This window comes from Propithecus coquereli, unplaced genomic scaffold (genome assembly GCF_000956105.1).
Source record: "Propithecus coquereli isolate 6110/MARCELLA unplaced genomic scaffold, Pcoq_1.0 Scaffold52, whole genome shotgun sequence".
Lineage (NCBI taxonomy): Eukaryota > Metazoa > Chordata > Mammalia > Primates > Indriidae > Propithecus > Propithecus coquereli.
In genome coordinates this window covers 7736372-7750934 of record NW_012151063.1, presented here as the reverse complement: position 1 = coordinate 7750934, position 14563 = coordinate 7736372, and the positions used below count along the sequence as shown (strand labels likewise).

General features: G+C 39.2%; 1 protein-coding gene across 4 annotated transcripts in view; it reads left to right on the top strand.

Moving 5' to 3' along the window:
• The window catches only part of MID1 (midline 1), a 337134-nt gene that overhangs the window by 205930 nt on the left and 116641 nt on the right, over positions 1–14563 (top strand). Inside the window, exon 1 of one of the 4 annotated variants that reach the window (XM_012656824.1) lies at positions 10660–10794. The exons of the other annotated variants lie outside the window; for them this stretch is intronic. The gene's annotated coding sequence lies outside the window, so the exon portion shown is untranslated. Of the gene's footprint in view, positions 1–10659; positions 10795–14563 lie in introns of those variants that run through there. 4 annotated transcript variants of the gene reach the window in all.

Here is a 14563-nt window from a genome sequence, read left to right as displayed (position 1 = left end):
TAGAGATGGGGTCTGGCTCTTGCTCAGGCTGGTCTCAAACTCCTGACCTCAAATGATCCTCCCACCTCCACCTCCCAGAGTGCTAGGATTTAGATTACAGGTGTGAGGAACCATGCCCAGCCCTTCATCAGTCTTGAGCTGCCATTTATGTTCCACTGGGAAACCTTAAAAACTAGTGTTTTCTCAATGAGTTATATATATATGTGTGTGTGTGTGTGTATACATATATTTCTTAAAGCCTTACATGGCCTTTTATTTGTGCTAACAAAATTGATTGGAAGCACTATCTTAAAATTATTATTTGTTTTTATACTTATTGAGCATCAGATAGAGAAGAAGGAATATTTGTCAATTTCCTTTAGCACACAAATGTATTAATACAAAAACATCAGCTTACCTGAATTTTGCCAAAAAAAATCAAACCCCTCTATTAACTACAAGTTTTCTACATTATACCTTTCCAAAAGATTTCTGAAATACAAGGAAGAAGGTGATATTATGGATTAATGTAAAAATTCGTGGTCATGGGTACAATTATACATTTAAGTCAATCTCCTAAATCTTTTCTATGATCAAATGAAAGAAGATCTTTATAATGATGATCTCAAGGAACAGTAAGATTTGGAATTACTTAAGAACCTTTAAATTAGATCCAGTATGTGGTTTGTAGTTATGCAAGTAAAGTGGACTCAAGCATTTTAGAAATGTTTCAACTAGGATTTTTTTTTAAAAAGTTTTCTATTTGGGGTTCAGTTAACCAGAAAATTAAATTAACCACAACTCGCTCATTTCCAGAGAATTTCACTTAATTGAGGGTTGTCTGTACTTGTATTGTCACCTTAGTTCCCACGCGGAAATTAATTCCATTTTCCAACTTATTTCTTGGAAAGGGTGTTTAGCATAGTTATCACCTGGAATGAACAGGGCAGGGTGGCTTTTTGTTTTGGATTTTAATTGTTACTAGGCATATATGTATATATGGAAAGAGAGAGAGAGAGAGAGAGAGAGAGGGAGTACACTCAGCACTTCTAGCTGCTAGCAGAGGTGTTTAAAGAAACATGAGTAATATTCTCACTGTGATTTGATTTTCATCTTCCTCTTTCAAGTACACTTTTCCCCCTTTCAAACCTGCCATTTAGAACTGAGAAGCATTTTTCAAGAAATGGATCAATGCTTTCTATCCTGTTTATTAAAATAGTGCACAGAAGGAAATGCACTATGGTAAAAATAATTTATACGTGAAATGGTAACGTTTTGCTAAAGATATCCAGGAAGTGAGGAGAAAAAACCCTCAAGTAGCAAGAGAGGCCAGATGGTCTTTTTTTTTTAAATACACTCACTAAGCAGGAAATTTTGCTTGATTAAGAAGACACTGGTCTTGATTTTCATTCAGCAGTTTTGAGGGACTTTTTTTTAATGGACACACACACACGCACACACACACACACAAAACACAAACCGTTTTCATTCAGCCAAATGATCATTTGTGCTATTGTAAGCAAGATTCTGTTGATGAGAATGTGAAGTCTTAATGATAAAGAAGAAAATGGGCTCCCAAGTCTCAGCTATGAAAGAACTTGGAATTTGCCCACTACCCTAAAGACCTTAGATCATTACCATATCCATCATATTGTTGTAGGGTCTGGTGTTTTGTTTTGTTTTCTTTGGATAGCCCAGAATGGAAGAAAGGCTGTGTACCACAGTGGCTAACTAGGGTTTTGTGAGATACAGGGTAGACCCAGGGGGAGAAAATAGAGGTTTTGGAGTTCAACACCCCAGGGGGCTAATGTGCATAAAGCGACTGCTCCAAAGGACCCGAGTTTAATCCTTGGAGCTGCCAGTCAAGATCAGGATGAAGAAGCACCCATGCAAAGAATTGCTTCTGGATGCTGATAGGCAGGGAGGCGGGGGTAGGGGGTGGGAAGGGGGATGGGAGCGCCCCTCTTTGGACCGTGATGTTTTGGCAGTTGATGTTTGGGGGAGGGTAGCTGGCAGTGGCTCTGGCACTACAGAGCTCCCTTGGGCAAAGTCATCGGCATCCCTTCCATCGCCTGGCACCCTTTGCCCAGTGCCCCAGGAGTGAGCCATTTCCTGGTCTGTATTCTAAGGAAGAAAATAACTAAAGTTGTGAAACTAAGTATTTGCATCCATTTAAAAGAGAGAGAGTCAATTGGAGGAATTTGGAATGGAAAGAATAGATTTAGACAACTGGCGGAATTGTTTGAAACTATGCCCCGAATCAATTGCCCCTGTTGCCTTAAATACGGACAAGCTACAGGAGCTCCGTAACAAGAGAACCGACCAATCTTTACCATAAAGATGACAAATCAGGCATTTAAAATTGTTTTTTCAAAAATGTAATGTTTTCTCATGTAGCACTCATATTTATTATCAAAATAAATATAACTCCACTTTAATATAGCTTACCAACCTTGAAAACTCACTGTTCTTAAAGCTAGATTTTTTTCCCATTAGTGAATTTTTAAGCCCGAGATTGCATGTCAGGTAATGAGTTCTTTCAATTTTGCCTTTCCTTATATTTCAAGGGCCAGCTTCTTATCTAATTTGATTCAATGAAAGGATAAAATGTACAGGATGAAACACACACTTAGAATGCATTTCAGTGAAAGGATAAATTGCTTAAAATGGATTTTTTTCCTTTAAATCTTGAGCAAGCACACAAATAAGACACAAAGCAAATTAACAACAAAAATCTTTTAAGCCAACTCCCTAAGATCACACCTTTTGATATTAATTCCTAATTAATGTCTTATATTCATGTTTTACAAATTACATTTATAATTTATCTCAAAGATACAACAAGGAAACATATTTTGATAATACAAGAAATATCTCTCAGTTTAGCCTGCCTTGAGAGTATGTTTTAAAAGTCATTGGGAGCCTCATAGCTTTTATGGGATTTTTTTTCATATGGATTACAAATTGTTTTTACATATATTTTTGGCAGAATTATTGAGTTCCCAAATGAACAGTTTAAATCTTGGTTTTTAGGCCAAAAAGTCTTTGGGTTGAGGATAACTCACCCTCAGAAGACTACTTACTTTATAACCGCCCTCTGTACCCTTGCCACCCTGTCCTCCCACAAGCCTTATTTGCTTCACTGTGGAGGGGTGGCCACCCACCACCCAGACTCCCCAAGCCCTTCCCTTGGGCTGTGCTGTAGCTGCAATAGCAACTCTTGATTCTCTCACAATTGCCTGAGCAGTCATCTTCTTTCTAGCCCCTTCTTAGAGAGATGGGCTCTAAAAATCATGACCGAGCTGCTACTGCAGTTTTACGTAGCCAGTGAATTTATTTATTTTGAGATACTTTTTCTCCGTGTTGTCATCGTCAGTAAAACGACTGGAGCTGTCAGGCAATGGGACCTTCCAGTCTTCACTCACCTTTGGTACTTACCAGTCATGGAGCCCTGTCACACGTGTTTATTTCCCCCAGCACCCTTCCTGCACTTCCTTTTCCTTCCTGAAATTTCCTCTCCTAGTGAGGTGAAAGGTGAGTAAATACAAACAAAACCGATGACTCTTCCAATGTCTCTATTCATTTCCATCTATGCATCTCTATAACCATAACTGCACATCCATGGTTATTTCCAACTTTGGATTAACAGCCTAGGATAAAACACTTAGACATTCAGGTAATTCCGAGAACCACATGCTATGGTCTGAATGTGTTCCCCCAAATGCATGTGTTGGAAACTTCATCTCCAATGCAACAGTGTTAGAAGGTGGTTAAATGGCAGAGCCCTCATGAATGGATTAATTTTGCTACAAAAAGGGCTGGTGGGAGTAGGTTTTCCCTCTCCTGTTCTTTTGCCATGTGAAGACATAGCGTTCTTCCCATCTGGAGGACTCAGCCTTCAAGGTACCACCTTCAAAGCAGAGAGACTGGGCCCTGACCTGCCAGTGCCTTAATCTTGGACTTCCCATTCACTAGGACTGTGAGAAATCAATTTCTTTCTTTTTTTTTTCTTTTTAAGAGACAAGGTCTGTCATAGGTCACTGTAACCTCAAACTCCTGGGCTCAAACGATCCTCCCTCTCACCCTCCCAAGTAGCTAGGACCACAGAAGAACACCACCGTGCCTGGCTAAATTTTTAAATTTCTTTTTTGTAGAGATGGGGGTCTCACTATTTTGCCCAGGCTGGTCTCAAACTCCTGGCCTCAAGCAATCTTCCCACCTTGGCCTCCCAAAATGCTGGGATTACAGCCAAGATCCACCATGCCTGGCCTAACTTTCTGTTATTTATAAGTTACTCAGTCTCAGGTATAGCAGCACAAAATGGACTAAGACACCATAGTTCCTGCGTTGTTAGCCCACCAAGTGTTCATAGCTTTTCTCTCTCAAATTTTATTGCTAAAATAAATAAAGAGGTCACTGCTTTCTAATAATTCATCTCATTGCCTTTTCATGTAAGAAATAGTACAAGTTGGATTTTTATGCCCTTAAAAAAGAAATGTAACCTTGAGGAAATCTGAAACTAGACATTTAACAACTTGAGAAATTAAATCACAGCTCTCTGCCCAAATGCTGGAACATTTTATACTGAAATTAAGACATTCTTTACTTATTTTTTTGCAGGAAAAAAGCCAAAATGTCAAGAAAGCCTGCACAAATATGAGCAGAAATATCCCCTTAGCTAAAATAGACTTGCACGCACCCCTCTATCTTCTATCATACCATTATTTTATTTCTTTCATTTTATGTACGTGTCTTTGACATTTTTACATTTTATTTCCTTCATTAAAATGTAAGCTCTCCAAGGGCAAGCCTTTCCTCTCATATTTACTACCACATTCCTGGTGCCAGAGCAGCTCCTGGCCACAGCAAGACCTCAAAAATATCTGTGGAATGAAAGAAAGTGAAAGAAATGGCTTTCTCTCGGGTTTTACTCCAAAAGAAGTAGCTCTAAAATTAAAAAAAAAAGAAAGCTTAGTTAAAGAAAGCCAAATTGATGTACATATGCAATTTCCAATGTCATAAAAGTATCAAAACTAGCTTATTCCAAACTTTTAAAATTAGTTTACGTTGAGAGTGAAGAGTTTAAGTTGTAGGCCAGACCCAGGCTGATTTGGGACTATGAAGGAAATTGTTAAGGGCTCTTGTTTTTTTGGGCAAAATGGGTGAGACCCATTTTGGGTACGGGTGAGACCTACCTCCTTTCTGCCAATTTTCCTGGACAACAGCTGATGTCAGAAGGTGGTGGGATAAGGAACTTGGAGCTGGTGGTAAGGAATATCTCACTTTCTTGTGGACTCCTTTTACCTCTGTTCTTCTGTGACTCAGGGGCCATTCAGTGCCAAGTGAAATTCTGCCTCTACCATAACCACTAGAAAGTCCAGTGGTGATCTGATTTCTGGTGACCACTGTTGGCCAGATCTCCGGGAGGAGACAGGAGTTGTGTCTATTGAGAAATAATTTTCCATGGATCTCCCATGATTCTGTACCTCTTATGAGCTGAGGTGCTGATAGCCTTTGTTCTAGACTATTTTCTAGAATGTTCGTATAGCAAAGGGCCTTGGAAGATAGAGAGGATATTTCCCTGCAGGTTAGAAGGCAGGTTCCTTTGTTGTCCATTATATTGAAGATAATGTCTCCCTCGGGGCAATGGTTGATTAGGCTTGCTTGCCATCCATAACAAAAGATTTAAATTTCCTAAACTTGGGTTTGCTTAGCTGTGATGCAAACCCTGAATGTGCAACGTTCGCCTGGGATATTCTATGGGATTTAGGGGACAAGGAGAACCAACAGAACATGAAACACATGTTGTGCCCCAAGTAAAATGTCCTTTATCTCTGATTCAGGGGTCTCATGTCTTCTGTCAGCATCCATGAAACTGGCAGGTTAACTTTTTAGCTTGCAAGTAGGAAAAACCTGAAACCCTTCACTGTTTTTGATAGTCTCGCATGCCCTGTGCATGCTAGGGTCCCTTGTTTCCTGCAAAATCAAAAATTCTGACAAAGGATGCATATGGGACAGGGAAACCTTCAGTGGGGAGCAGAGAAGTGAAGCCTCAAGATCATGGTGGGAGATCCAGTGGTAATGAACAGAGCTATGTCAAAGTGTAGGAAATAGACGAGATTGCCTGTATGAAGATAATTTTTAAGCAGTCATTAATGTTAAGAATAGGAATGCTAGTTCATTTAGTATTCACATGCTATTTTTCACATAAGATACTTGGTGAACATTATTGAACAAATAAATGGATTTATATCCTTCTTGCTTCCAAAAATGGTTTGAAGAGTTTTCAAGTAAAAAAATAATGAATTTATTCAAAGAAGAGTGGGAAAAGGTGATTCAGGACAAGCAGGGAAGAGGGACCTCCCCCTTTCCCCCTAGGTACAAGACCAAAAATTTTGTCAGGCACTTTTAAACTTAATTCTAAAAGGACCCTTTAAGATTGCTCTCATTGTCCACATTTTACAGGCAGGGAAACTGTGTGGAAGATATGAAGAGCGTCTGTGAGTATAAGATATGTAGAGTTTCTGGCTCCTATCAGCCTTTTCGAGGAAATGGCAGAACCAGGGTTTGAACTCAGGTTTATCTGGTTCCAAGGTACTACGCGTTTCTTTACACCACATCACATCGATGGTGTCAGCCCAAAACTAGACCAAGGACACTTGTTCCCACTGAGCTCAGGGCTTAGGCTTGAGTTTTCTGACAGTACACCAAAGAAAAGCTGGATGAAACATAACAGCAAGGAGGAAAGCACATCAGTTCATTGCTCATCTGACAATAGAAAGGACTGATGAGGAAAGGGAAAAAAGAATAGTGGCAAAACAGAGAGAAGAGAAAAAGGCTAAAATTTTTGATGCAGTGCGAGATAGGATATATTACTTACTTTTCTAAACCCCTTTAGTTTAGTGACTGCAATAATAATAATTCTTATTATGTGATAAGTCCAATAAACTATAATGATGTCTTATTAAGTGCATTGTCATACTAGCAGCTTTTGCAGAATTTGCATCAGAAGTATAAGATGATATCACAGTGACTTGGCAAAACCAGTGTACTATATTAATGTTAGCGACTTAATTGTTGTGATTGTTTCTACACACAGTACCCATTGCATAGTTTCTCTGGGAGTTCTCGAAAGCTCAATTTATAGGTTATATTTAAAGTGTAAGTTAGAGTAGTCTGTGAATGGAGATTTTTTTCTTCTTGTAAAAAAAATTAGTTTCCCTAGGACTATATACCAAGTTAGGTCAGTTATTTGGTAAAATCAGTATCTTATTTTAGACAGGGCAAAACGTAGATCTAGAAATTTCAAGAAGTGGATCATGGGTTGAAAGGGGGGTGATTTAATGTGGTTTGAAAGCAGTTTTAATTTTATGGTACTTTATTTCGTGTGCATTTGTGTGCGTGTGTGTGTGTGGTTTAATGATAACCTAATTTAGTGCCCCAGACTTAAAGATCTGTGCTGCCTGGAAAAACTACAGTTTACCCATTAGCATTTAAATGTGTTAAGAATATTTTTGCTTGAATTTCTCCCGAGAAGCCTCCCGTCTTTGTTCTGCACAGACGCACAGTCCCGACGCTGTTCTTAATATCCTGTTTTCATTTGTCAGCGCTGTTGTCCTTTTCATTGCCATGTTCCCATCGTTCCCCTTCTTTCATGTGGCGCTTTACAATAACAATTCAGAACAAAAGAACCACTCCTCTTTCTGTTGCCTTTAAAAAAAAAAAAAGACTTCATGCCCTAACTGTAGGGCTTCAGTGATCTCGGGAAATATTTAAAGCATGTTCTCCGTAATAGTTAACCAGTTGTGAATAAGGGTTAGTTTTCTTTATCTCTTAAGATCACAAAGTAGCTTCAGTGTATTGTGAGCATGAGGCCTTTGTGTGTGGCTAACTTTGAAGTTGAGGGGAAAAGTGATTTTCTTTGAGAAAAGGAGCTATCATATTTGAGAGAATTTACCAATCTGCTCATACAATAGGAATCAGTTACTCTGTGACATCGTCATTACCTCCATGAGTCACGAGACCAGAGTATTTGTTCTTGTCTTTGAACTTAAGCTTTGCAGTGTTCAGAGAACAATTGTGAAATGTCACATTGGCTATCATCAGCAGCTATTTATTGATGTATTTTGCTCCTGGTGGATAATAATTGGGAAGGGGAGAGTGTGTACTTTCTCTGCCTTCTAGAGGAGTATTGTGTATAAATGAAGGCAGAAAAAGTTTCTCCAAGTGGCAAGTGTTTCTCTGGGGTGCAATCTACTTGCTGCAAAAATCCCACTCGACTGGTCTGTCTGTGAGGGAGTAGATCTCTTGTGCCCTTTTGCTCACTTCCAGGTAACCTTTTGCAAATAAGAATAGGCTGTTGTTTTTATTAAGTAAGTGAAAAATTATCTACAGGTTTCTGTTTTTGCACAGTGGAAGGAATGTTTCTGTAATGCGGTAAGGATGCTATAGCTGAGGGCTTTGTGAAGAGTGAATTCTATCAAGTCTCAAGTAATTTTGAAAAGGTGCTTTTGCATATGTGTGTGTACTTATATACACATACATATTATATATGGCTACAAAAACTAATTCCATTATAGACATATATGGGATTTTATATAGTCATAGAGCTAGTGCTACGAATATATATAGAAATGCCTACTGAACTATAAATACACTTGGAAAAGCATTCAGGGAAGGCAGCATTAAGCACTTGTCGTCTGTGAGTGTTTTCACAGGAATTATTAATAACTTCCATTTCTGCCACCACCGCACTGTTGTTCCGCTCACTGGGAGGGTCGATTTATACTTCTGCCAGGAGACTAGGTGTGACCAGCTCTCACCTTCTTCCTCCTCTCTCCAGTCTGCTATCACTATATTCAGAGCCAAATTCTTGCATGACACTTGGTACAGCATAGACCTGGACGACATCAGTCATTTTCAATATAATGTAAAATAGGTTCTGTTTGCCTCTAAAATTGAATGCTTTATTTCCTGAACTGTAAAAGACATGAAATGTCTGAGACCCTCTGATAGTGGGAAATTTCATATGGAGGTTGTCAGATTGTGCTCGTTAGAGGATTATAAAATATTTTATTGTTTACCATTTTAGTTTGAGGGATGGAGTACACATTTGTTTCTTGATGTTTCGACTTGAGATGTTTAGGCTAATTTTCCACTATGGTGCTAAAATACGGACAGGGTAGGCCTGTCTTGTAGAAATTTTGACGATTTTTATGTTGTTTTAACAAAAACAATGTTTTAAAATCTCTTGATTAAAAAAAAGTTGTTTAGAATTCTGTTTGATGATATATGCGTGTCTGTTCCACGGACAATGGGAGCTTCTTAAGGAAGTCATCTATATGTGAAATTGAGTAATCCCTTTATTTATTGTTAAAAGACAAATGAAGTTATAATTTGGAGAGACATAAGCCAAAAAAATCTGTTTGTATTTTTATGTCCTAACATGTGCAGCACACTTTGGTTTACTGTGAAGTGTTGCAATGGCATGAAGGCAGGCGTCGTGACATGCAAACTAGGCAACCTGAAGAAGCAGTTCTTGCCTCTTGCTTCCCCTTTATCACGAATGTTCCTTAAACACCTTTGGTGGAGTCCAAAAGTCTGGAGTATACATTGAATTGTGCAGGACTTTTTAAAAAACATTTTCCTGATGATTTACTTTAGTTGCAGTTTCTTGTCTTGCATAGAGATAAGCAACATCCTTCAAAGAACTGCAATGCAGGACAATTTTTTTTTCTTTTTGCTTTTGGGAAACTACTTCCTCTTCCTCCTTTAGTCAATCAAATTTTAAAAGATTACTTTCCATTCTAAATTCACCCTTTCTTTGCCATTCCAGAGACTGAAATTTGGGACACTCATCACAGATTTGCTGTTATATATATATCGTATATTTGTGAAATATTAGATGCATATATACATATATGATGTGAGTATATATGTGTGCATAATATATGCACATATGTGTATGTATGTAAAACCTGTGTATTTGTGTGTATATATGCATGTATGCATTTCATATGCACATATATTTTCAGTTGTTTATGGGCATGCTGGATTGCAATTTAGATCTCTCTTTTTAGAAGGAAAAAAACCCTCTGTTTTATTATGTCTGTACAGGAGATGGTTCTTCCTGATGTAACTTTTTTAAAAAACTTCTTCCAGGCGTTATACTTTAATTCAGAAGATAAAGACACAAAATAATGCGTATGTTATTTTTCAAAATGAGCAAACTGGCATCCAGAGCATAATGTGCTAATGTGCTCCGTGGAAAGCCAAAAGGCCAAATGCAAGGGAAGCCAGTGCCAGTTCCCTACCCCAGGAGCTGGGCAGGACGGCTCCCGTTGGCAGCATGGAAAGCTGGCATCCAGCCTTCAGCTGCAGGACACTGTCCCAGTTGGCTGAGCCACTACTGGTTCCTGTGAGCAATGAGAGTACAGATCCTGGTGCCAAGTCATCATTTTTTTGGACCAGGCAGTGGGTGTTGACCTGACCTGAGCTACCTTTTCATTTGCTTTCAGTTGAACTTTGAGTAGGCCAGGGGCTGGGGAAGTCACGGCGGGGGCCGTGGAAAAGGCAGCTGATTCTTCGACTCGGGCAACCCTGGCGAAGTGGATGAGGTGGAGCTGGCCTTCCTGGAATTGTTGGGCCGATTTTCCTGTTGTGTTTCACTGTCGACGCTCTCACAGACACACAGGACCGCTCCAGCACTGCCTGCCACCCACCATCTGGTCTCGGTGGCCTGTCTGTCATTTCGTGGGTCCCCATCCTCTGCCTACGGCGATGTTTCTTCAAAAAGAACTAGTGTGCAGTCCATTGGTGGGTATTCAAGGTGATCTATTTGTCAGAATCTAGAGAGGTGTTGAGAGAACTCTTAAGGATCTATGTACTAGTTCCTGTTTTTAACCTGTTTCTCAGTCTTTTGATGGAACGAATTGCATTTCCGAGACTGTTGAGGGGGTTTCTTCACTATTAAGACAGAGCGGGAGAGGGCAGTTGTTCCTCAAGGAATCGGGATCGCTCTTTTGCATTGCCATTTGTCTTCGTGCTTGTCTGCTTGCATAAATGAACCTCAAGAAGGAGTGTTTAAGCATTCTGTTAAGTAAATTTGGAAGACTAGGTTTCAATTAAAATAACCAGATGGTGTGACCCAGCTTCCATTTCCCCTTAATTTTGATCATTAAAGCCTTCATATCCCCACAGACATCTGCCGTGCTTCGAAGTGATTCTTTTCAGAAATGTTCATTCATTATTAATCAGGTTGCATGGTCAGGCGAGTGTGTGATTATTTTAAAGAATGTCCTGGAGATCCAATTACTAAAAATGAGCATGTTATAGGCAGATGTGGAAGTACAGAAAAGGTTTGGTTAACAGTTTAATTTGATTTGCATGAATCCCACCAGGTGGGTGTTTGGTGAAATTAAAAGTCTTCCCTAGTTCTCACTTCGGGTATCAGGTAAAGTATTTTAATTTCAGCACTCCTTAGAATAAAGAAGAAACACCAAGTCATTAAAAATATTTATTGTATTAATTAATTATTTAAAAACTTGAGGCCAACATCTCCGTGCTTATCTGCTTGTCACTTTTTTTTCCCAATCAGTTCCTCTGGTACCCTACAATTTGGTTGGCAGAAATTCTTAGTTCTATTGCTGATTAAGCAAATGAATTTGAGTGTGCTAACAGTCAGAGGCTAACCACAGTGATAGTTCAGAGTGACATCTGTTACCTATAGAATATTACTGGATCACCTTTTTTTGCCTATTCTTACTCAATGTGTTATTTATACTGTTGCTTTAAGAACCAGTTTGCATTTGTACTGCTCTCTGCCATAAGCTGGAGTGAGAAATAGCCTATATTATGGTATCAATTTCCAATCTTTCAAAATGCAGTTAAATTCAATTGGACCTCCTTCTCCTCTTTTTCCATCACTTCATGGCCCTGTTTTATTATGCCTTTACTGACTCACCTGCTTCTCAAATCAGCCAGGGTACTAATCAGTAAAAGTAGCATTTGGGTAGTTTCGGTGTTTTTTACAACTCAAAGTTAAATATTAAACTGCATGATTGAATATGCAAATGCCAAGTGCTTGTATTATGTTATTCAAAATTATCTGTGGTGAATTCATGTTGGATGTAGCAGCCAGTTTTTATTGAGTTGTGTTAGATAATTTTCTGAGTTGAGAAGTTATGCTCATTTGAGATGAGAGCAAGTCCCTTCTGAGTTCAGTCCCTGTTGCAGTCTCTGCCTCACGGACTCAGGTTGATTTCTAGTTTCATAGTTCAATAGTTTTCAGTCCTCTGAAAGTCCGTATTTCTGCTAATCCAAGATAAAAATATCATACTGCAGTCTTTAAAAAACATTCTACCTATAGTTCTGTAATGGGGGCAATCTCGTAGCAAAAATCCAAATGGCAATAAGTCAACTAAACCTTAATTACTCAGGTGTACAGAGGATGGGAGGTGTGGGCAGTCAAGTAAATTGAGTTGATTGTGTTTCTGAAATTTAGGACTTTCAAAGAGTTCAATTTATCCATACCATTTTTGATGCTGTTTATTGTTTGTAACACTTTTAAGAGCTTCCTTTTCTGAAACCATTTTTATGTGTGGCTTGGTGTAACATTGTACAGTTTTGACAGTGTGTTTGTCATTTCGGTTACGTTTTGGTAAATTTAACAATAAGCTTAGTTTCTATAGTCCAGAGGATATTTGGAAAAGAACCAGAGGAAGTGCCTTGGGAATCATCCGGGCAGTGGCTGGGAGCCACCTGGTATTAACAATTGATCACAGGCCACCCAGTGTTGGTATCCAAGTTTATTCCTCGGTCTAGTGACTCACTAATTTCCTTGAGAGTGAAGGCTTTCAGAGCTGTACAAAGCAAGGGGCTGAAAGTAAAATTATTGATGGATACAATGCATGCCCTTTTTCATATACTCCAAGTTAGAAAAATGATTATTTTTCTTGAAGTATGCAGATATGACACAATACATGTAGGAAAGCAATGAGAGGCGGGTTTACCTTATGATTACAATGTCAATTCCTCTATTAAGAGGAATTTGAAATAAAAAAATCATGGATGATGTGCTAATGATGGAATGTCTCCTTATTCTAATGGGTGATCGAACTCATAGAGTGCATTTAGTCTGGAGACTCCTAATTCTTGATCAGTTCTTGAATATACATGTGAAACTTCCACATCCTTGGCATTCTGAACCAGAAAGCCTACCCACTGAATTTGGCCATGGGTTAAACCTGGCAATGCACGCTATCTTCACAGGGGTCCTAGGTGTTTCTTCCAGGTACAGGTTGTCTTGATTGTGTCATAGCAGAGGAGGTCAGGAGAGACTACAAAGAATAAACTTGTGAAATTCTAAAATGAGCTACCCAGCAGGATGGTGACAAGGGTTGTGACGATATAGGCAGGGAGTTAAATGCCTTGTCTCCATTGACTTGCCAGAGCAATATTTTTGCCTCTTACCTCGAAGGAGGAGGCAAAAAAGATGAATCTAACAGACACGAACCCCTTTAACTTCCATGCCCTTGGCCTGTAACAATAATCCTCTTCCTGGGATGAGTGCTACCTCAGGATGAAGATACCTGGAGCCCAGAGGGAGCGAGGGGCCATCTGCCCAGGAAACTGAATCAATCAGATCACCTTAGCCATCACCTAGGTGCCAAGATCCAATCATTCTTACAGCCCTCACTGCTAGCTCTCCATCCCTCTGTTGATTAATTTGCCTTAACTCCAAAAGGCACAAGCCTCCCACATCCAGGTTTTATCATAGGGAGTTGTGAGGGAGTTAGTCATTTGGCTTAGGCCACACATTCATGACTGGCCTCAAATTTAGACTGTGAATGTTATCTCCATATAAGATTTGTGTTTGCATGTCTGCTCGAGCATGTGCCCATGCATGCTCATCTCAGCGCCGGAGTGAATTTGACCATATTGAAAGAATAAGATTAATTGTATAACTTTAAACCTGGGTCCTATTGCCAACTATTCCATTGTGGACTAAGAAATAACATTTTTAAGTAAATATTTTAGTTATTTTGTGAATAGGATAATTATATTGCTTTGTGTTCAATTAAAAGGGTTACTTTGCTAAATGTAAACGGTTAAGACATGTCACACTATTTAGAGCCATCTTTTTAGACAATTCCTCTTTGTTTAATATGAAGTCAACAAATCCAACAGTGGCCAGGGTTCTCTGGGCTTCTAGGAGGCTCTACTCTCATCTAAAAAGACCAGAAAACAGAAACAAAACAAACATGAAACCACAAAAACTCGCATAGGAAAAATGGTTTGTCCTAAGAAGAAAAGCAAAAGCAATTGCTAAGAGCAGCAAATGGTCCCATTTACTGGGTCCCTGGTATAGGAGATGAGTGATTGAGAATAAGGTTGAAGGGATAGTTTGGGAGAAACTGGAGCAAGGATTTGTAAAGGAGATAAGGTGTCAAGACTCATACTTTGGGCAGCAGGGGGCTGCTCAATGATTTGTGCCTTTGAGAGGAGTTACAGAAAAATGTGGGGCCAGAAGCACATTACAAAGATTCATCTGAAGGAGGAAAGATTGAGGTGAGAAATCAAATTA